The sequence below is a fragment of the Podarcis pityusensis genome (genome assembly GCF_964106645.2).
Source record: "Podarcis pityusensis genome assembly, chromosome: 9".
Classification (NCBI taxonomy): Eukaryota; Metazoa; Chordata; class Lepidosauria; order Squamata; family Lacertidae; genus Podarcis; species Podarcis pityusensis.
Genome location: NC_138034.1, coordinates 66,293,874 through 66,317,103, shown reverse-complemented (window position 1 = coordinate 66,317,103; position 23,230 = coordinate 66,293,874). Strand labels below are relative to the sequence as shown.

The following is a 23,230-nucleotide window of genomic DNA, read 5'->3' as shown; positions in this document are numbered from 1 at the left end:
TTGTTTTCTGCTGCTCCAGAGAAGCGGACACGGAGCAATGGATCCAAACTACAAGAAAGAAGATTCCACCTAAACATTAGGAAGAACTTCCTGACAGTAAGAGCTGTTCGACAGTGGAATTTGCTGCCAAGGAGTGTGGTGGAGTCTCCTTCTTTGGAGGTCTTTAAGCAGAGGCTTGACAACCATATGTCAGGAGTGCTCTGATGGTGTTTCCTGTTTGGCAGGGGGTTGGACTCGATGGCCCTTGTGGTCTCTTCCAACTCTATGATTCTATGATTCATTATTAGTATGGCTTGTGCCACGTATGCAAGAATGGGACCTGACCACAAGAATGGTAAGAGCCAGTTAAAGAGAAAATGAATGGCTGACAGCCAAAGGGGGGGGGGGACAGCTCGATATAAGGTACAAGGAGGGTTCTGACATGCACAGCAAAAATGAGTTGAGTAGGTTTCATCAGGGATGGACTGTGGTTGGTTGAGAGATGGTGAGGCGCTGGGGTGGCAGATGGTGGTTGGGTAGAGGATGAATGGCTAATATGATGCATGTTGTTGCTGTTGCTGTTGTTGGACTGCTCTATACCCAGAGGTCTCAGGGCAGTTCACAGAATAAAAGCAAATATTTGCCTACATAGTTTGTGTCCTAATATAAATGTTTTTTCAGACACTTTGGACTCTATCCTGTAATGCATTACTGAATAAAGTCTGACTGATTGGGAACTTGGTGTGAGCCTCGATACTTGAACCCCCGAATTTCCCCACACAGAGAACAGGATTTTGGACTCAATGGGTCATTGGCGGGGGGCTGCTAGGGGCGCATTGGAAGATGGCCGACAATAACATCTCTCCGGCTCACACGAGGTAATTAAGAGGCTGATATGGGAGTATGCAGTCTCCCTTGTTGCCCCAAGGAAATGGGGAACACTGCCTTGCCTGCTGTGGCCATAAATCACCCCCGGATTCGAAAGAAGGGGGTGAGGGCACTAGGCACAAAGCCCTTGTGTGGGTCCGGCTCTCCCAGACGCTGTCTCTGATCACGCACTAGTTGCAGCAACTCAAAATAAACAATTAGAGAGAGAAGCAAATGCACATACTTCAAGTGAAGAACGGGAGTGAAGACTGCTAATTGAAGTGACCTCTGTGAAAGTAGAGTGACGGGTTGGATTTAACAGGAATATATCTGAAGAAGATACATCAAAGGTTCGGTATGTTGGAGCGGGACTGGATGGGGGGGGACTTTTTTTTCTTTTCCTCTATGTGATTAACCAATAACCCCTCCCCAAGAAAGAACCGTCGCATAATTGACCTAAGCAGGATGATTAAAAACTGTGGAAATGAATTACTAACCAAAAGTTTGGCTTTTGGAGATCGAGAAAAGAACAAGGGCTTTTGGAATGGCGCAGTAATAATAAGGGAGTCGCCATGTTGGCAGGTTCTGTCAAAAGATTGATGATCGGGAGGAGGAAGCTATGGACTGGCAGAACCTCCTTAGAGGACTGAGAAAGGGAGTGACAGATCTGTGAAGATTAACGAGCAAAAATCCACACAGGATTACAATTTGTTTCAACCCGCTTGTGGAGACTATCAGTGGTCACAAAGAGAAAGGAAAAATATATGAAAATAACAAGAAGAGATGTGGAAAATAACAAGAAAGGATTGGGTAGAATTGTGAACACTATTTGGACAGATTTGTGGACATTAAAGCAGCAGCAACAACAAGATGATTGGATCCCTTTCGGAACCCCCAACAAAAAATTTAAAATTCGGCTTTGTAATTTGGAATTTATGTGATTTGATTTGATTGGTCTGTTAATAAAAATTATTAAAAAAATAAAAAATGGGTCATTGGCTTTTCTTATGTTGTTTTGTTCTCATGCACTGGGTGGACCCATTACTTGTTATGGAGCCAATGGCTTGCAAAGAGGCAGTGCTGGAGATACAGAAGGGCTTTGATAATATCTGATCACAAATGTATTGATGGTGCTTAAAAATGTAGTGCTTAAAGATCTGACAAACCTTTGAATAACAGCTATTGTGGATGTCAGCATTTTTTTAAGGGGGGTGCTTTTTTAATATTGGGAGGAGGAAATGCCTACTGCATGGAGACTGTGCATGTTTTGCTTGTACAGGTAGTGAGGGGGCAAAGTGCTTCTGTGTTTTTCTGGGAAGGCAGGTCTCTCCAATGTCAGGTGGCACCTGCATTCCCAAACAAAGCTGAGTTTTTTGAGGGACAGCAAAGTGTCCATTTCAGTTCCTCTTTGTTTCTCACTTCCGCAACTTTAAATCCAGTATCACATTTCTGCATTAGTGTGCATTTGTTAAAGGTCCTCAAGTTTTCTTCCCTGTCTCTAATTTTCCCCACAGTGAATGGTGACCATTGCCTTATAAGAAGGAAAGCATAGGGTGTTGTGAGCTCTGGAGCACTGCTGGGGGTGAGACATGCAATCTTACTCCTGGTGACAGAAATGTCAAGTTTTGCCATTTCTTAAAAGTGTCCTGGATTACAGACTGTTGGCTTACCTAGGTCACATCTGCACCTTACATTTAAAGCATTATGATACCACTGTGAAAAGTCATTGCGTTCCTCAAAGAACTCTGGGAGCTGTCATTTGCTAATGGTGCTGAAAGTTGTTAGGAGACCCCATTCCCCTCCCAGAGCTACAAATCCCAGAGTGGCTTAACAACCAACACCACTTCCTTGGGAAACCTAGCAATTGTAGTTCTGGGAGGGGAATAGGGAGTTTCCTAACACCCCTAGTTTCCAGGATGCTTTGGGGGAAGCCATGACTGTTAAAGAGGTATAAGAGTGCTTTAACTGTATGGCAAGGATGTGGCCTTAGTCCCATAGAATGCCAGGAAGTGTTGCTCCCTGCCTTGGGGTGTGCATGTGTCCCACTTTGTGAGATGGAAACATGATGAGACATAATGCATAAAATAAAATAAAAACATGGAATGAGATCTGAGCCAGTTCCTGTCTGCATAACCTCATCCCTTTCAATTGCTGGAATGTGACAAACTGTTGGAAGAAAGTGACGGAATGGTGTTTCTTTCATTATGGAAAAATGGGATTTGGATATAGGTGTTTGGTCAAGACTGTGGGGCCCTGAAATACTGTTCTGGATCTGAGCTCCTACAAAGCTCTGACATCTGGCCCTATTCAGATGAATTTCTCTCCAGCAGTCTCATCCTGCTATCAAAGTTTTCGCTGTCCACTGATTGGTTGGATGCTTTGAATAATCAATCCCCTGGCCATTCAAATGAGCATGTTTGCCTTGTACATCATCTTGTATTTCAAAGTGTGAGTTGTCAAGTTACAATCCCGGGATCCTCCCTCATATTTATCAAAGCAGACAAGCTTTGTCTTGGATAAGAAAGCGGCCTTGATGTCTTCATAAGGAATCAATGGCATGTGTGAAGGGGTTGGCCACCCTCTCCTTTTTTTAAGGACAAGCATAAACAAAAGCTTTGATCACTACCTTATGCAGATTGGGAGGCTCGTCACCCACCCCGCCGTCATGGCCGCCAAACACATTGCTCAATGTGGCATGATGGATGGAGCAGTGGTGATGAATGGTCCATGCTATGGCATGCCATTAGAGCAGATTTCCATCAAGAAGACAGATGGTCCTGAAGCTGAATGTTTAAATTTATCTTTGGCTTAAAGGTGTTAAAAGTAGTGTTGCGTATGGCAGTAAAACCAAACCTGCCAGGTGCCAGGAAGTCTTCATGAGCAGGAGTGCATTGCAAGTTTGAGAGCTGGTTTATTTGTGTTTTAATAACAGAGAATTCTTGCGTCTGTTGGACCTTCTGCCTCCATCTATGTCTCTGCGAAGGCTTTTTGAGCTCTTGGGCTTGAAGCACTTTTACCAGTCTCATATATGTTTGGAATGGTATGGTATAAGGCAGGCTTCCCCAACCCAATGCACTCCAAATGTCTTGGAAAGTGACTCCCAGCAGCCCCAGCTTAAGAGGGGACTTTTGTTACACAGCTTCCTTCACTTCTCTACATTGGGATGGGGAACCTCCGGCCTAAAGCAGCACACTAGAGCTCTCTATCTGGGTCTTAGAACTCCCTTACAGGCCCTGTTGGCATCCCATTTGTTTTTGCATAGCTGGAATGTGTCCTTGACTGGAACAAGCTGGTTGCTCTGCAGGGCAGGACCCGAACCAATGGATTCAAGTTACAAGAAAGGAGATTCATACTTAGCACCAGGAAGAGCTTCCTAAGGGTACGTGCTGTTCGACAGTGGAATGGTCTCTCTCGGGAGGTGGTGGACTCTTCTTCCTTGGAGGTTTTTAAGCAAAGGTTGGGTCGTGGATGCTTTAATTGTGTTTCCTGCACTGCAGGGAGTTGGACTAGATGACCCTCGGGGTCCCTTCCAACTCTACAATTCTATGATTCTAAGTTGTCTAATTTTCAGGGGCCTCAATTTAGGAGAGGACATAGTGATGTATGGAAGTGAGAGCTGGACCATAAAGAAGGCTGATCACCGAAGAATTGATGCTTTTGAATTATGGAGCTGGAGGAGACTCTGGAGAGTCCCATGGACTGCAAGAAGATCAAACCTCTCCATTCTGAAGGAAATCAGCCCTGAGTGATCACTGGAAGGACAGATCCTGAAGCTGAGGCCACCTCATGAGAAGAGAAGACTCCCTGGAAAAGACCCTGGTGTTGGGAAAGATGGAGTGCACAAGGAGAAGGGGACGACAGAGGACGAGATGGTTGGACAATGTTCTCGAAGCTACCAGCATGAGCTTGACCAAACTGCAGGAGGCAGTGGAAAACAGGAGTGCCTGGTGTGTTCTGGTCCATGGGGTCACGAAGAGTTGGACACGACTAAACAACTAAACAACAACAATATATTTCTGTGGGAACGGGCAGATTTTCCACAAGTTTTAAAAGCCTGCTTTTGTGTTAGGATGAAATTACAAAGGGTTGACTTCAACTAAATTCTACTCAGCCCCATGCTCTAATGACCAGCATTGGAGACAACCCTCAAAAGGCAATATATAAAAATAAAATGCTACCTGTGTACCAACAAGCCAAAGAAAACCCAGCTCCCTATGGCCAACTGGAGGTGTACTGGATCTTCCAACACAGCTATGGGACATATCAGAAGGATAACTGCAAACCATTTGGAGGTCTGGTTTGATGAGGGCTCCCTGTTTCCTATTCCCATTCCTTTCAGCCAACTTCCCAGGGATATTGACCTCCCTGGTTAGCTAGGCCGCTGGATTAGCAACGCTTGGGAGCTCCCGTTTCCCCAACCGCCTGTCGGCCAGTCTGGACATTTGGAGCGAATTCCTGCAGTTCTGCATGTGGGGCTTTGTGAGAAATTGCTGTTTGTTCCAATGTGATGTTCCTTTCTCTCTCTGCCTGTCTCTCCCCCCGCCAACCACCCCCAATTCTATTACACGGCCACTCAGTTTAATAATAATTGCCATGTGGGCCTCCAAGCCCACTGCCAAAGCCTTGCTCATCCAAAGTCATTTGGTGAAGGAGTCCATTATGATCAAGGCTTGCAGTGATAAATTCCCTGCGATGGTGGCAGCTCACAGCAGCCTCCTCTCATAATGACATTCTGCTCTGCTTGGCATGGAGCCCTAGGCGAGAGAGCAGCTCCCCCAAAATAACAAAAATGATGACAACAGCAGCCGAGGCAGCAGCTTGATGAACACAAGGAAGCTTTGGAGGAGCAGAAGGGAGGGATTGTATCTCCCAGTATCCTCCCGCCCAGTGACCTTTGCTCCTCCAGCTCTTCTGCAACCACCTAAAGGTTTCCTTCCACCATCACCCCTGCTGCCCATTATGCCTGCAACTTACTCCCCCCAGAACATTTATGTGATGCTACCTGTCTCTCTTCCTTCAAAATATGCTGGGAAGCCTTAGTATTTGTGCTGGGCCCGAGGGTTAACCCAAGCAACACGGTCCAGGTCCGGTCCCGAATCAAAGGATTCCAGGAGGAGTCAGTCCGACAGGGCCCAGGCAGGAAACCAGGCTAGGTTGGGCTAGGGTCTCAGGCAGATTCTAGCAAACAGCAATGTTGCTCCCGCAACCTGGGGCAGGGTCCAACAGCCTTTTATCTCTGTTGGGGTAACAGCCAGTCCTGATCCCCCGGCGACTCACCTCCTTGTCACGCCCAAAGGCGAGCACTCCTCCTGCGAGTACTCAGGTCTCTCCTTCTCTCAGACCTTAGTCTCTGCAGCTTGGGAGATGTCGGTGGGTTACTAGACCCAGGGGCTGCCTCAGCCTCTCCTGACCCAACTGGTAGTGGAACAGCTGTAAGTGATGGCCCAGCTGAAGGCAATGAGGTAATCCCAACATCTGGAGCCAGGGCAGGCTCAGGCTCCTGACTCGGCCCAGCTGGTGTTTGTTGCAGGGGAAACTGTGCAGGCTGGGCTCTTCAGAATCAGGAACCAGACTTGGTCCAGAAACCACCTGAGGCAAAGGATCTGGTGCAGACTGAGACTCCTCTGGGTCCTAGTCTGAGTCCCAGGCCATCACAGTCTCTACCCCTTCGTTATCACCCCCAGCTGATAGGAACCCTAAGTGTGTGAAAGTAAACACAGCGCTTACTTGTTTTTACCCCTTTTGTCTCTCCCCTCCATGTCTTCCACTCCTATTCCTCCATCGTGGTGTTTCTCAAACTTGGGCCCATGGCTGCTGTTGGACTACAACTCCCATCATCCTCAGCTAGCAGGACCCAGTGGTTAGGGACGACAGGAGTTGTAGCCCAACAACAGCTGGGTATCTAAGTTTTGTGGGAAGGTCGACCTGGTTCCTTGCCCCTCTTCCCGTCCTGCTTGCAAATGCATCCCTGCCCTTATCCCACAGAGGCCAGGTGGTACGAAAGCACCCGTGATATGAAAGCTGCAGAACAAAGATAAGATTGCTGCTAACAGGTTGCCCGAATCTTGCCATAATATCATGGGTTGGAAGGATAAAAGGGCACCTAATTTTGCAAATCATTGTAACATTAAGAGGAACATCGCTATTTTCCTTTATGTACTACTACATTTACAGCCAACCTTTCCTCCATGGAGTTTGAGGGGACATACATTGTTCTCCCCCTCCACATTTTATCCTCACAACAGCCCTGCGAGGTAGGTTAAAATGGCCCAAAGTCACCCAGTTAGCTTCATGGCTGAGTGGCAATTTCCATCCTATTCTCCCAGGTCCTGGTGCAACGCATTAACCACAGTGCTGCATTGACTTCAAATCATAATAGATGATGTCCTGTTCAAAGGCTTCTCTTTGTGTCTTGAACAAGAGTCCACAAGCATTACTATGGGAAGGGAATTCCAAGGACAGGGCACCACAGATAAAAGCACCCCATCTTTGTACACCAGTTGCCCCTCTTCACGGACGCGGGTGGCGCTGTGGGTAAAACCTCAGTGCCTAGGACTTGCCGATCGTATGGTCGGCAGTTCAAATCCCTGTGGCGGGGTGAGCTCCCGTCTTTCGGTCCCAGCTCCTGCCCACCTAGCAGTTCGAAAGCACCCCTAAGTGCAAGTAGATAAAAATAGGTACCGCTTTATAGCGGGAAGGTAAATGGTGTTTCCGTGTGCTGCGCTGGTGCTGGCTCGCCAGAGCAGCTTCGTCACGCTGGCCACGTGACCCGGAAGTGTCTTCGGACAGCGCTGGCTCCCGGCCTCTTAAGTGAGATGAGCGCACAACCCTAGAGTTGGACATTACTGGCCCGTATGGGCAGGGGTACCTTTACCTTTACCTGCCCCTCTTCAAATTGTGGGAAGGCTCAGAATGGAGTCTCATGAGGCATTTTTAATGTCTGGATGAACTGCATGCAGGAGCAAGAGGTTCCTAGCTGTCTACAGCAGGCATAGGCAAACTTGGCCCTCCAGATGTTTTGGGACTACAACTCCCATCATCCCTGATCACTGCTCCTGTTAGCTAGGTATGATGGGAGTTGTAGTCCCAAAACATCTGGAGGGCCAAGTTTGCCTATGCCTAGTCTACAGCCTGTATTGGATGATAGGTGCCATCTCTGCCTTGGGTTCATGTAGACTTTCAACAGCATGCAACTCTTGGGAGACGTCGTATGGGGACCAGCTTCTAGTGCCTTCCTTTGGCAATGAAGAAAGGGCTGTCCACGCAATCATGGCAATGACATTCCTGTGGAGCAGTGCTGCGTCCTCATTAATTTCCATGTACAGTTTCATTACCTGTTATTCAACAGGTCATGGGATTTTCATTCTTCCAAAGCTTCCAGAGACAGCCTTGGAGGGGGGAAATGGCGCATCCTACAGCTCATCACCTGCAAGTGACAAGTGCTCACTTGCTTTGAGTAATGTGAAGGTATGTGGGTGTTTCAAAGTTGTCATGGGCGATATGGCCATCCTTTGTTCCCCAGCAGCAATCACCAGCTTGTGTTCACCATATGCTTTCTACAATAGAGCCATACATTGTGAACCTGGAGAGCTTTCTGTTCTCTGGAGCTCTCATGTGGTGCCCCAAGATGGGGGAGGGGGGAAAACACACTAATGCAGCAGGAACATACTGAGAGTAAGAAAGACTCACACAAGGAAAACAAACTCCTTTCCTTTCCTTTCGCAGGAAGGGCAATCAACTAGCATGGCGACCGAGCAAAAATAAAAATTCAAGCCATCAGAAGCATCTCCCCCCCCCTCTGCTGCAGCCTCTATGAAATATGTTGGATGTGCTCAACCAAATGCTAATAAACAGGTGTTCCCATCTCAGAAACCAACACTGCACAATTGGCAATCATGGGTTTCCGTGACTGCCAAGACAGCCGCCAAGCTGAGGATTAAACAGCTATGGAATCAACAGCTCCCATGAGAGGTGCATGTTGCCAGCCTATTCAGCCTCCCTCTTCTTCCCTCCCTCCCCCCTCCCAGCCCCACAACAAGCATCATTACTATCAGGAGTCTGACACTCTTACTGCAGAATATAAACCCTGTATGGTACAACCGGTGCTTACCTAGAACTTGCATGTTACACTCACAGTAAAGATGGACTTACAGGTAGTCCATAACCTTTGCCCACCCCAGATCACTAACACATCATATCTATACAACAGGTAGGATTAAGAGTGGTTTCAAATGTTACAGAAAGCACAGACCAGCAGGTGCACAAGCGGCTCATGCACCCCGTTTTTGTAATGTCTGAAGGGGAACTATGTTTAAGTTGCAGAGACAACACACACCTGGCTTCATTGTGCATGTTCCTTTTCATATGTTTACATGGAAGCACAAATCTTACAGAAGTACAGAGACTCACAGAAGACTCTTGGGCAATGGACCAGGAGGGGCAGGATGAGTCAGGTAGCAACAAGGAGAAAAAGTAACAGGGAATTAGGAAGAAAAACTGAAGACTGGAAGATTCATAGGACCTTGGAGAGCTCCAATGGAGCACAGATGTTGTTCTAATAAAAGTCAAAGCCCAATTGTGCATTTAGAGGGAAGCTGTTTTGCTGACTTTTGAAGTCATGCCCCTCACCTGGCAGGAACTTTAAAGGGAAGAGCCTGTCTTGAAACTTTTCACACCAACATCATTAGGTGGCTCCTAGTAGGAGCTTAGGAACATAGGAAGTCATACAACTGGTCTATGTAGCTCAGTATTGTCCATACTGACCACCATTAGCTCTATAGGGTCTCAGTCAGGGTTTTTGCCCCCAGCCTTATCTGGAGATGCCAGGGATTGAACCTGGGACATTCCGCATGAAAAAAAGATACCACTAAGTTACCACCCTTCTTTTATGGCTTTCAGGAGAATCAGGTGTTTTGAATGGTTAGGGTATTGGAAGAGCAGAGGTTGGGCTCCTCATGTAAGGAGTCTAGGTCACTGCACTGAGGGCTTATGAACTCAGAACTACCTGCAGACTGTCATCCCTTTGACCTCCCTTTGCCTACTACATCAGAAATGTCCTAGGGCTGGATCATGGCATAAAGAACCCATGCATACAGTGATAGAATTTGGTAGCATTTGTGCACTGACAATTACCTACTACTCTACGGAGAGTCAACCTGTACTGAAAGTTTGGAATGATCAAGTTGCCATATAATCATTACAGTCTTCCAGTTACTTACATGTTGACTTGAACTCCAATCAACATGGGTAGCTGTCCCAAACTCCCTTTCCAGGTATTGCAAAACCACACATCATGGCAACCAACTGCAAACTTAGCTTTAAGAAGCCAGGAAAGTGACATTGCAGGTCAGATGATTTGTCCAGCTAGCCCACTAATCGTCCGCTCTGACTAGTCCCTCTGGGATCTCCGGAATAAATATTTCATATCACTTGCTTTAAAACAACAACAACAATGGGGGATACCAGGGATTGAATCTGAGACCCTCTGAATGCAAAGCACATTCCTTACAACTGAGCTATGATCATTCTCAGTCTTTACCACCATGCCTTAATGCCAGGTCATAACACCACAAGAAGGGGTCCTTTGACCAGAGCTGCCAGCTATGCCAACACCAGCAGTGATCTTTTGGACCAGGCATAGGCAAACTTGGCCCTCCAGATGTTTTGGGACTACAATTCCCATCATCCCTGACCACTGGTCCTGTTAGCTAGGGATCATGGGAGTTGTAGTCCCAAAACATCTGGCGGGCAGAGTTTGCCTATGTCTGTTTTGGAAATGTGCTTGTGTGCCCCACCCGAGTTGTTTCTGTTGCTGGTTCAGACAGAACATTGGGATGAGTGAAATTTCTTGGGACAGGATTCTTTCTGCCCCTGCTCCTTGCTTTCTTCCATGCCAGGAACAGCTTCTTTCTTCTGCTCTTCACCTCTTGTTCTTCACAGCTCAGTACTAATCATCGGTGCAGAATGCAGGGTAGACTTGCCAGCCCCATTCGGATGATGTACTTATTTCCAATTGGCACTTGGGAGCCATGAGGATAGGAGGCATTACTCATAGCCAAGAGTACAGATGTTTCTAATTGCTTTCCATTACCAAGAATAACAGCTGTTTACATCTATCAGCAAATAATTCACAAGAGCTCCAGACTATTAAGATAACACACCCCACCTGGTCACCATCACAAGTTGTCAAGGCCAAGGCTTTGGTTGCCAGACCCCCCTCCCTCCCTCTGCCTCTCTGTTCGTCGAATGACAGCATGTGTCACCTTCAGATATCCTTATGCTACCCCACAAGCGCTGGCTTCTTGGTGGCCTGACACATCAAATGGGCATATGGATTGTTCATGGCTTTGCAGTAAAATGGTTTATGGGTCCGCTGCAGCCAAGGGCAGCTGATGCAGGGGAGGCAAGCGGCTCAAATGTAAGGATTTCTGCACTTTGGAGAGAGAAGGGTATGGGCATGTTCATGTTCATGGGAGGGAGAAATCCTCCCTGTAAAAAGACTCGTCAGATGTATGTTGCTGTTTCCTCTGATCTGAGCTGGCTTTACAGCCATCATAGCTCTCCAATGTTCCCTTTCTGAAGATGTGCCTTAAAACATGGGAGATGCTGAAGTCCCCTTCCATCTACTGCACTAGATAGACCATTGGTCTGATCCATGAAGCTCTTCATCTGTTCTTCTGGGATGTCTAGCTGTGGCTGCCTGTTCACGCAGCAGCCATTCTGCTAGTGGAAGCCCCACTCTTTGTTGTTGTTGTTGTTTAGTTGTGTCCGACTCTTCGTGACCCCATGTACCAGAGCACGCCAGGCACTCCTGTCTTCCACTGCCTCCCGCAGTTTGGTCAAACTCATGCTGGTAGCTTCGAGAACACTGTCCAACCATCTCGTTCTCTGTCGTCCCCTTCTCCTTGTGCCCTCCATCTTTCCCAACATCAGGGTCTTTTCCAGGGCGTCTTCTCTTCTCATGAGGTGGCCAAAGTATTGGAGCCTCAGCTTCAGGATCTGTCCTTCCAGTGAGCACTCAGGGCTGATTTCCTTCAGAATGGAGAGGTTTGATCTTCTTGCAGTCCATGGGACTCTCAAGAATCTCCTCCAACACCATAATTCAAAAGCATCAATGCTTTGGTGATCAGCCTTCTTTATGGTCCAACTCTCACTTCCATACATCACTACTGGGAAAACCATAGCTTTAACTATACGGACCTTTGTTGGCAAGGTGCTGTCTCTTAGTGGAACACAACTCTTAGTATAGCACAATGGCCCAATGCAATAAGTGTCTTATGCTAGCGAAAAGCATTTGTTTATTTATTTGATTTCATTTCATTGACGAGTGGCTTCTTTCAAAATATGCCCAAGGCTGCATTCACGGTGCAGTTCCTTCCATTTTCCCAGTGTTTCCCTAACTGTTAATTTCCACGTTCTATTTGAGCCACATCAAGAAATATCGTAGAATGCTGCACAAGTATACTGCTCATTTCCTTGTTATATGCTTCCAGGAAACAAAAATGCAAATAACACAGAAATGAGTGCTAAACTTGCACTGTAGTCTACTGTATTTCTGGATGTGGCTTTTATTGTCATGCAAAAGCTCAAATATAATGCGGAAATTAACAGGGGAACAATGGGGAAATAGAATAAATTGTAGTGCAAATGCAGCCTAAGCGATTTTGGAGTAAAAACATCAATGATAAAAGTAATTAGAAACAGTTCCATATTTGAAAACAATTCATTGTACATACAAAAAATTCAGATCCAATACAGGCATAGACTGGGACACAGGGTTGTATCCAAAGTAACACTGAGTAATGTGTCTGGTTACTCAGACATGTTAGAGATTTCCATGCAAGGATTTCCATTTGTGGAACGGGACTTCCCCCTCTTCCCCCTCCATGTGCTCCCCTAAATCTGCTCTCTCTTAGATATCTCGATCCCAAGCTTTGTCCATCAGAACTAACACCTTGAACTTAACCAAGTGCTTCCCAGTGCAACTGCTATTATACTTGGTGATCGTTAAGGTTTGTGCACTAACTCTTGCAGAACCCCTTGCACAACAAAGCCAGCCTTTACACTTGCTGCATTAACGTTATGTTGGATCTCACCTCTGGCTTTTCAGAGTGGAATTTCATGTTCATATTGGGAGAGGTGTTCCAGAAGATATGGGGATATAATACATGCTGATGAGTTTAAAACAACAACAACAAAGTGATGTGGGAATATGGTGAACTGAACTTATGATTGGAAAAGACAGGAGCTGAGAGAAACCGAAATTGACAAAATTCAGCCATCAGTATTAGCATAATATTATTGACAGGCTTGGCCGCACCTAAGCATTCTTCTCAGTATTCTCCTGTTTTATGTTCCATACCTTTTAGTTAAGCACTGGGAAAATCAATACAGTGGTACCTCAGGTTACGTACGCTTCAGGTTACAGACGCTTCAGGTTACAGACTCCGCTAACCCAGAAATAGTGCTTCAGGTTAAGAACTTTGCTTCAGGATAAGAACAGAAATCGGGCTCCGGCAGCGCAGCGGCAGCAGGAGGCCCCATTAGCTAAAGTGGTGCTTCAGGTTAAGAACAGTTTCAGGTTAAGTATGGACCTCTGGAATGAATTAAGTACTTAACCTGAGGTACCACTGTACAAAGGCAGTAAAAAAACAAAACCCCAAATAAGGTGACCTACACTGAAGGACTGTTGTATGAAACACCAAAGTAATTTATCTGAAAAGCTGGCTTTGGCAGAAATCCACAAATCCCATGAATCTTTGAAGCAGATTTCTGAAAGCAAGACTTTCAAGGTTTATATGAAGAACATTCCATATTATTATAGATTCTCTTCCCCCTCCTTCTCCAATACATCTTACAAGTAATAATTTTGCAATTGATGTTACAATGCCTTGAAATTCAATACCAGACCAACAAAAATGAAAGCCGTTACGGTTTCATTTTGAGCTGAAATACTTTTTTGAAAAACTTTAAATAGACCATTTTGTCATAATGCTGTGATTTTAAATGCACTAAAAATAGAATTAATAACCATCACATTAACTACTCTTTCATTAAAGGAAGAAATCTAGCACTAAATTATCAAATGATCAAATTTACGAGGCCCGGGTTAGTAAAGATTTTTTGCATGACCATAAATCAGATGTCACGACTCCCGCCTGGCGATAGCTGCAAATTAGAAACTACGGTAAATTTCAACAGACATTAATAATATAAACATCTCCACACTTTAACCAATTGGAAGGATGATGCTGTTTGCTCCCAAATAGATACCTAATCTCTCCCTGTCTTTCTGTCTGTCTGTGTGTCTGTCTTTATCTTGTTCAGCGATGACTTGTCACAATTTCTTTGGCGGCTAGAGGATGTTCCAGGATTAAAAAATAATAATAAATGTTGTCATCTTTTTTGAAAGATGAGAGTCTATGAGCGGTCTTATCAGAGGGGAAATGTAACTTGATTTCCAGAAGGCTAAGCAATGATGCTAAGTCACAGTCCCTGGCGTAGGAATAGGGCGGACGGAGGGGCACCTAAGGAGAGTGGTGATCTGCCTAGGGGGCGCTTTTGTCTACCCCCGGTGGATCGCCAATGCATTGAACTGCTCGGGTGGCCCACACGAGGTTCAAGGCTCACAGTGGCTGCCCCCATGCGAGGATCACTGTGGCTGCGGCCCTGTGGGCGGGTCGCTCTGCCCTGTGGGCAGGTCACCCTGCCCCCGCCACACCGGGTACCAGAGGAGCTAGCTATGCCCCTGGTCACAGTTGCTTTCTTTATTCATATTTAGCTTTACGCATATCTTTAAAAGAGGGCTCAACAGCCTTTGAGGGCCTGTAGGCTGATTAGGGGTGGCTAACCTGCTGTAAGAAGCTAACTCAGCGGGTGGTGCTGTGGGTTAAACCACAGAGACTAGGACTTGCTGATCAGAAGGTCGGCGGTTCGAATCCCTGCGACGGGGTGAGCTCCCGTTGCTCGGTCCCTGCTCCTGCCAACCTAGCAGTTCGAAAGCATGTCAAAATGCAAGTGGATAAATAGGTACCGCTCCGGTGGGAAGGTAAACAGCATTTCCGTGCGCTGCTCTGGTTCGCCAGAAGCGGCTTAGTCATGTTGGCCACATGACCCGGAAGCTGTATGTCGGCTCCCTTGGCCAATAAAGCGAGATGAGCACCGCAACCCCAGAGTCGGTCATGACTGGACCTAATGGTCAGGGGTCCCTTTACCTTTACTTTACCTAACCTGCTGTAAGAAGCTAACTCAGCTTCAGCTAGCATGGCTGATGGTCAAGGATGAGGGAAGTCATGGCAACGTCTGGAGGGATGCAACTTAGTCACCCCTCCTTAAAACCACCCTTTATGGTATGCAGCAAGTAGTCCTATTACCTCCCCGTATTAGAGATGGAGGGCTGAGGATGAGAGGCTGGTTGCTTGCCCGAGTGCTTCATGATGTCGTGGGTTTGGCAGGGGTGATAATGCCCTGATTCACTTCTCATTCTTGGGGTCCTGTACCCAATGAGGATTCGAATCCAACAGAGGAGATTGCTTAACTTAGACAAGTTTCTTTGTAAGATTGTGACCTTAGCTGGGCACTTGAGGGTCCTGATCAGCATCCCAAAAGGAGCTAGGTTGCAAGAGCAACAGCTAAGTGGTGGTGTCCTCCAGACAAATGTATGGGTCTTCCTCCCCTTCTAGCTGCCAGGTAGGAGAACAATAGCCAGAAAGTGTGAGAGAGCTGAGCTTGAAAGAAGGCTGGGAGTTAGAGCTGGAGCCAAGCTTGATCTGTCCTGGATCCAAAACTATGACTAAGGGAGAAGCAAGATCTGTTGGGGTGATCATGTTATCAATTTCGTTGGACTGGTCATGCTGTGCAGATGCCTGATGATCGTCTTCCAAAGCAACTACTCTATTCCAAACTTAAAAATGGAAAGTGTAATGCTGGTGGTCAACAAAAGAGGTTTAAAAACTGTCTCAAGGCAAGTCTTTAAAAATGTAGTATAAACACCAACAACTGGGAAACACTGGCCTGCGAGCGCTCCAATTGGAGAGCAGCCTTTACCAAAGGTGTAATGGACTTTGAAGACACTTGAACTCAGAACGCACGGGAGAAACGTGCTAAGAGGAAGGCACGCTTGACAAATCCACACCGTGATCAACTCACGCCCAGGAACCAATGTCCCCACTGTGGAAGGATGTGTGTATCCAGAATTGGCCTCCATAGTCACTTACGGACTCATTGTTAAAACCGTGTTTATGGAAGACAATCTTACTCAGCTACGAGTGATCGCCAAAGAGAAGAAAAGAGAAATGTTGTGAGCCCATCCACCTTATGTTCAGGTTGTAAATATGTGTAAATGGCCGCCAAGACCATATAACACCGGTCCTGAAAGATCTACATTGGCTCCCAGTACGATTCCGAGCACAATTCAAAGTGTTGGTGCTGACTTTTAAAGCCCTAAACGGCCTCAGCTCAGTATACCTGAAGGAGCGTCTCCACCCCCATCGTTCAGCCCAGACACTGAGGTCCAGCACCGAGAGCCTTCTGGCAGTTCCCTCACTGCGAGAAACGAGGTTACAGGGAACCAGGCAGAGGGCCTTCTCGGTAGTGGCGCCTGCCCTGTGGAATGCCTTCCCATCAGATGTCAAGGAAATCAACAACTATCTGACTTTTAGAAGAAACCTGAAGGCAGCCCTGTTTAGGGAAATTTTTCATGTTTGATGTTTTATCACATTTTAAATATTCTGTTGGGAGCCACCCAGAGTGGCTGGGAGAATCCAGCAAGATGGGCAGGGTATAAATAATAAATTATTATAATTCTAATTATAAAACCATATATCCTAAAGACACCCCAGCCTACCATACCCTCCAACATTTCTCCGATGAAAATAGGGATACCCTATTCAACAACAACAACATTTGTACTCCACCCATCTGACTGTCAGCTCCCCTGTAACACTGACTGGGCTGCCCCAGCCCCACACTGGGCAGCTTCTAACATATATAAAAACATAATAAAACATTCAACATTTTAAAAAGTTCCCTATACAGGGCTGCCTTCAGGTGTCTTCTAAAGGTTGATTAGTTACTTGTCTCCTTGTCTCGGAGGTCACTTAACTCATTGTTGTTGTTGTTGTTTAGTCCTTTAGTCATGTCCGACTCTTCGTGACCCCATGGACCAGAGCACGCCAGGCCTTCCTGTCTTCCACTGCCTCCCGCAGTTTGGTCAAAGTCATGCTGGTAGCTTCAAGAACACTGTCCAACCATCTTGTCTTCTGTCGTCCCCTTCTCCTTGTGCCCTCAATCTTTCTCAACATCAGGGTCTTTTCCAGGGAGTCTTCTCTTCTCATGAGGTGGCCAAAGTCTTGGAGCCTCACCTTTTAGGATCTGTCCTTCCAGTGAGCACTCAGGGCTGATTTCCTTAAGAATGGATAGGTTTGATCTTCTTCACTTAACTCGAGTTGAGTTAAGTGAAGAAGATCAAACCTATCCATTCTTACCCTCCAACATTTCTACATGAAAATATGGACATCCTAAGGAAAAGGAGGTCTCAAATCAGAAACTGGGATGGGTTCCGTAAATCTGAGACGTTCTTGGAAAATAGGGAACGGAGGGTCTGGGCTACGCTGCCCTTCATTCCAAGGAAACTTTAACCTAGGTAAGAGCTTGGTACCCCTAGAGCCTCTCACCAGTTGGAGATTTGTGTGGTGTACAACACAGACATTGGCTTTGCATGTAACAATACAAAGAGAATTTCACTTTGCTCTTAGAAGAGAAGAGGGGAGCCTCTGCATGCATAAAGCTCTATGCACAAATCAGAGCTCCCTCCATTGTGTCTGTTAAACAGAAGTGCAGACTCTGATGAATTCAGCAAAATGTGCCTCAGCATAATGTCCCTGATCTCAGCTTTATATTTCATCATCAAGTACAGCCATTTAATAACTGCTACTGAATCACAAAACGCCACACACCATTCAGGCTGCATGATTGGCATGTTAAAAATTAAATGATAATTTAGTGTAAAAGCCTTGACTCATGTCTCAAAACTAATGTGGCGTTTTAACTATCAGCTGTCTAGGCAAAAGGAAGTCATCCAGCCAGCCATTATGTCTCAGGTAGGCAGAGAATGCGAAAACAGGAAATGCAAAAGGTTACAAAGGCCCCGACAGGCCGCCAAACCTGAGCTCATAAACTGCGTTTATGTCCTGGTGAATCGCGAGTTGTGTGGAGTTAAATATTCAGGTACTGTATGTCCTACCCAGCAACTGCCCCAGTTAGATCTCTCAGCATAGCTCTAAGCACAGCACCCAAAAACATGTGGGATTGTGACAGGTTATGTGACTCACATGGGTGTGTGGCCAGGATGATGTGTACCCTGTGTTTTGGTCTCAACATTTTGGAGGGTGTGGGATGTTGTGTTATTTTAGGAGCTTGCAGGAAGACTGGGTGAGCAGAATGGCACAGTTAGAGCAGATGTCCTCAGTTTTCATTCCTCAAAATCAACAACATGGGAATAAAGGTGATGGGTTTTATGTATTTATCTTTTTTATTTGTAAGATTTCTTGCCCACCCTTCACCATAAGGTCACAGGACAGGTTACAATGATATAATAATACAGGTATACAATGGTACCTCAGGTTAAGTACTTAATTCGTTCCGGAGGTCCATTCTTAACCTGAAACTGTTCTTAACCTGAGGTACCACTTTAGCTAATGGGGCCTCCTGCTGCCACTGCACCACCGCCGTACAATTTCTGTTCTTATCCTGAAGCAAAGTTCTCAACCCGAGGTACTATTTCTGGGTAAGCAGAGTCTGTAACCTGAAGCATCTGTAACCTGAAGCGTCTGTAACCCAAGGTACCACTGTACAAACAAGTAAAACAGTGACAACAGTTCTAGTTACAGGCAGGTAGCCGTGTTGGTCTGCCGTAGTCAAAACAAAATTTAACAAATTCCTTCCAGTAGCACCTTAGAGACCAACTAAGTTTGTATTGGTATGAGCTTTCATGTGCATGCAGGGTATCTGAAGAAGTGTGCATGCACATGAAAGCTCATACCAATAACAAACTTAGTTGGTCTCTAAGGTGCTACTGGACGCGGGTGGCACTGTGGGTTAAACCACGGAGCCTAGGACTTGCCGATCAGAAGGTTGGTGGTTCAAATCCCCACGACGGGGTGAGCTCCCGTTGCTCGGTCCCTGCTCCTGCCAACCTAGCAGTTCGAAAGCACGTCAAAGTGCAAGTAGATAAATAGGTACCGCTCCGGCAGGAAGGTAAACGGCGTTTCCGTGCACTGCTCTGGTTCGCCAGAAGCAGCTTAGTCATGCTGGCCACATGACCCAGAAGCTGTACGCCGGCTCCCTCGACCAGTAAAGCGAGATGAGCGCCGCAACCCCAGAGTCGGTCACGACTGGACCTAATGGTCAGGGGTCCCTTTACCTTTACCTTAAGGTGCTACTGGAGTGACAACAGTGACATCACTAGAGATGCTTCTATGACATCACCAGGAGCTGCCCCCAGGTCTCAGGTATGGGCTCTGAATTCTCCTGACCTGGCAAGCTGAGCACAGAAGCCAGTCCCACTGGAGGCAGGTTAAAGGCAGGATAAAGCCCTGTCTTGATCCGATGAAACATGTTGCATCCTCAAAATATCTGACTTTCATCAGCCTGGCCTGCTGATTGCATGTAAGGCACCTGCTGTTGAATGACAGTTTAAGCCTGCTCTGGTTGTAAGTTTTTGACTTTACAGATGTTATTAAAAAAAGACATTCCCACAGACCTGTTCATTCCCAGAGAAATCCCTTTCCAGATGGGAATTAGAGAGCAAGTTTCAGCAAAATCTGCTTCTGTCTCACTTAAACGGGGGGGGGGGGGGGTATTACAGCAACCTTCCTCTCCTAATCTGTTCATTTCAGGTTTGATTTACCTGCGAAACTTTGATCAGAAATCTCTGTAGCTTTGCGAGATTATATGTGGGTGTGGAGAGTTCTTTGCCCCCCCCATGGGTGGAAAGTATAACAAGGTTCTGTGATTATGATTATATATTTCAAAAGCCAGGATTAGCCTGTGCTTTGTGATTAAAAAGATATTGTACGGAGATTGAAAAGGGGGAGAGAATCACATTTAAAAAAGACTTCTTGGCTATTTGTTGGCATTGAAGCCCGGCCTGGAACCTAATAGTTGGGAATGTAAGAAATTTCTGTATACGAGCACTTGTGGATAGCTCAGTTTGGTGAGAGCATTGTGCTGATAACACCAAGGTTGAAGGTTTGATTCCCTTATTCCTCCATATTCCTGCATTGCTGGGACTTAGACTAAATAATTCTCAGGGTCCCTTCCAACTCTACAATTCTACAAGCTCAGATCATTGGTACATCTAGCTCAGTATTGTCAACACTGGTAGGCTCTTCCGGATTTCGGAAAGGTAACCTGCCCAGCAATTCCTCTAGATTCCAGGAGATTTCCTGGAAATTCCAGGGGGTGAACATGGGAACTTTTGCATGCAAGACCGATGCTGTACCAATGAGCTACAGTCTTTCCACCCTGTTTTGGCAGCTTCCACTTTGGTAGGTAAAGGGACCCCTGACCATTAGGTCCAGTCGTGGCCGACTCTGGGGTTGCGGCACTCATCTCGCTTTACTGGCCGAGGGAGCCAGCGTACAGCTTCGGGCAACCAAAATATTATGTGGCAACAGCTGTGCAGCAACTGAGAAGGAACTGAAGTGAAATAACATTATAATCTGAAGTATCCTATGTTTTACCCACTTTGTGTCATAAACTTCATTTGTTAAATAAAATCTCTCTTGTTTATTTGATCAAATCCTGCCTGGGACTCCAAATTATTAAATTTTCCCTCACACAAGTCCCCCATAAAATAATCTGGGATAGATTGTAGGAATTCATGGAACTGGTGTTCTGTGAGGTGGGTGCACTATATTTAAGTGAGGGCGGGCCCAATGGCACCAAGGGGTAAAGTGCCGTTGCGCCATCACTCCTGATATATATATGGGAAAAGCTAATTTTTCTGGAAATCTACATTACCTCAGAAGTGGGACAGAGCTTCTGAAATAACCCTCTCTTTTCTCTTCCATGGATTCTACTTGTTCAAGCTTAGCTGGAGCATAAGGTGCAAAAATTAGGACAATGTTCCAAAGAGTGGTAATCTAGCAGTTTATCTATCTCTGATCATCTTCTGGAAATCTTCCAGGATTATGGGTTTACAAGGAGAGATTAGCAAAATAACTGAAGAACCTTCAGGTTAGTAAATAGGAGGATTAGAAAGCAATGGTGGGGAAGGCTCTTTGGGACGATGGATCTTCACCAGAAGCAATAAATAAAAGCTGATCTTAAACTATTGGGTAGAGATGGGAGAAGGAAGATGATCAAGTGTGAAATTGCAGAAGGAGAGTTAGAGGGTGGGGTTTAGAGGCTATTAGGGATGTGAAGATTCTTCTTCTTCCGTTCCCTTACTATTCTCTGGATTTCCCCTGCCATTTCTGCTGAATTTTAGCTTAACCAGGACAATGTTTAGGTTTAATTCCAGAGGTGGAACAACAACAACAACAATCTTGGTTTAATTTATATATTTCTTTTCTTTTTTAAATATAGTTTTATTGATTTCCAATATATAAGAATTGCAAAAAAGAAAGAAAGGGATACAAAAACAAAATCCCAACATGCCACCCTCCCTGCTTGTTAAGTTTGCCGAAGTCCAGTCTGTGATTTCAGTAGTTGCCGTTCTTCAGGACTGTCAGTGAAGTATTTATAAAAGGATGCCACATTTCAACAAAATCGTCTACATCATTTCCATTATTCAATGCATGTAATCTCTTTGTTTTTTTCTGATACAGCAATAGACCATACATTCTGCTTCCAGCAAGAGATGTTATTATTAACACCGATTCATTATTTGCTTTCTAAATAGTGAAAGACATTTTAAAACAAGTTTTAAGACAAGACGAAAAGCAGACACTTGCAGTAAAAGACCTAGCTGGAAAAGCCCATCAGAACAAAAATGTTTTCTTTTCTTATATATATATAATTTTTATTAATTTTTTTGTTTTACAAATTAAAATACTCATTTTACATCCTCAAGATACCAGTGACTTCTCTTCTTCTCTTTCCATGGTTCATTTTACATATAATAAATCCCTGCATATTTTACAAAAACTATACCATTCGGTATTCCATTATTGCATCCATCAAAACTCATTCAAAACTTGCCTGTTGAATTTATCTTAATGCTGCCAGCATTTTCAGCTGAACATAATTATTTCCCATATATTCAATAAACGTTTTCCAATCTTCTCTAAATTTATGTTCTTTTCATTCTCTTATTCTGTAAGTTAAGCCTGCAAATTGTGCATATTCCATCAACTTAAGTTGCTATTCTTCTTTAGTTGGGACCTCGCTCATTTTTCCATTTTTGGGCTAACAAAACACGGGCCACAGTAGTGGCATACATAAATACAGTGGTACCTCGGGTTAAGAACTTAATTCATTCTGGATGTCCATTCTGAACCTGAAACTGTTCTTAACCTGAGGTACCACTTTAGCTAATGGGGCGCAAGTCCAGTGCATTCCTCCAAAGGGACTGGAGGGGAGTTATCCTAAATATCCCACATGGAGAAAAGACATCATAGACAACCTAGGTCTTCTAGGGAATCTGTTGCCTTCACAAAAAACAACATCCTTCTTGATGAAAAAGAAATCAAGGCTAAAAACTACGAAAGATCTTGCTGCCCAGGGGAGGTTTATTCTGGCATGGGTCTGGTGCTCAGCTGCCATTTCTGATGCTTTGAATCGCTGTGCATTTCTACTGCGTTCCATTCATTGTTTGAATTTGTTTTCTCTCCTTGTTTCTTGTTTGTTTTCTTGCCTTACATGCTGTTGTGTTTTTGGTATGATCAGTGGCGTGGCGTGGGTTGTCAGCACCCGGGGCAGGGCAAGTAATTTGCACCCCCTAACCCGTGGATTTGCGCCCTCTAACCCGTGGATTTTAGCACTCGAGTCTCTTCCACTAGATTAGTTAAAGAAACCCTTACCCCCTAAGCACATGTATTGTTTGCAGTGAGAGAGAGTGAGCGAGCCAGGTAGGGGCAGAGAGCTATGAGTGCGAGCGCGCCCCCCCCCAGATGTTGCGCCCGGTGCGGCCGGCCCCCCCTGCACCCCCCACGTTACGCCACTGGGTATGATTGTGGAGATTGTAACGTTTCCCCGTTTTCAACGCTGTTATGACTGTGAGCTGCTTTGAGCTCAACGTCATGCTTGGAAAAGCAGAACACAAATATTAAATCGAATTGAATTTAAGACTGGGAAAATAAGAAACACAGAGAAACAAGGATTGACACATTCATCCATCCCTTCTAGGGACAGAGGCAAAAGTGGGTGGAGCAACAAATGT

At 45.5% G+C, this 23,230-nt stretch overlaps 1 long non-coding RNA gene across 2 annotated transcripts; it reads left to right on the top strand.

Annotated features, from left to right (window-relative positions):
• Positions 1-19,399: 19,399 nt before the first annotated feature.
• LOC308485560 lies at positions 19,400-21,789 on the top strand. Of its 2 annotated transcripts, none has more exons than XR_013990614.1 (3): positions 19,400-19,512; positions 20,937-21,084; positions 21,678-21,789. It is a non-coding gene; the product is annotated as an uncharacterized lncRNA (long non-coding RNA). The 2 variants fall into 2 exon arrangements; XR_013990615.1 differs by having other exon boundaries at positions 19,403-19,556; positions 20,942-21,084.
• The last annotated feature ends 1,441 nt before the right edge of the window (positions 21,790-23,230 follow it).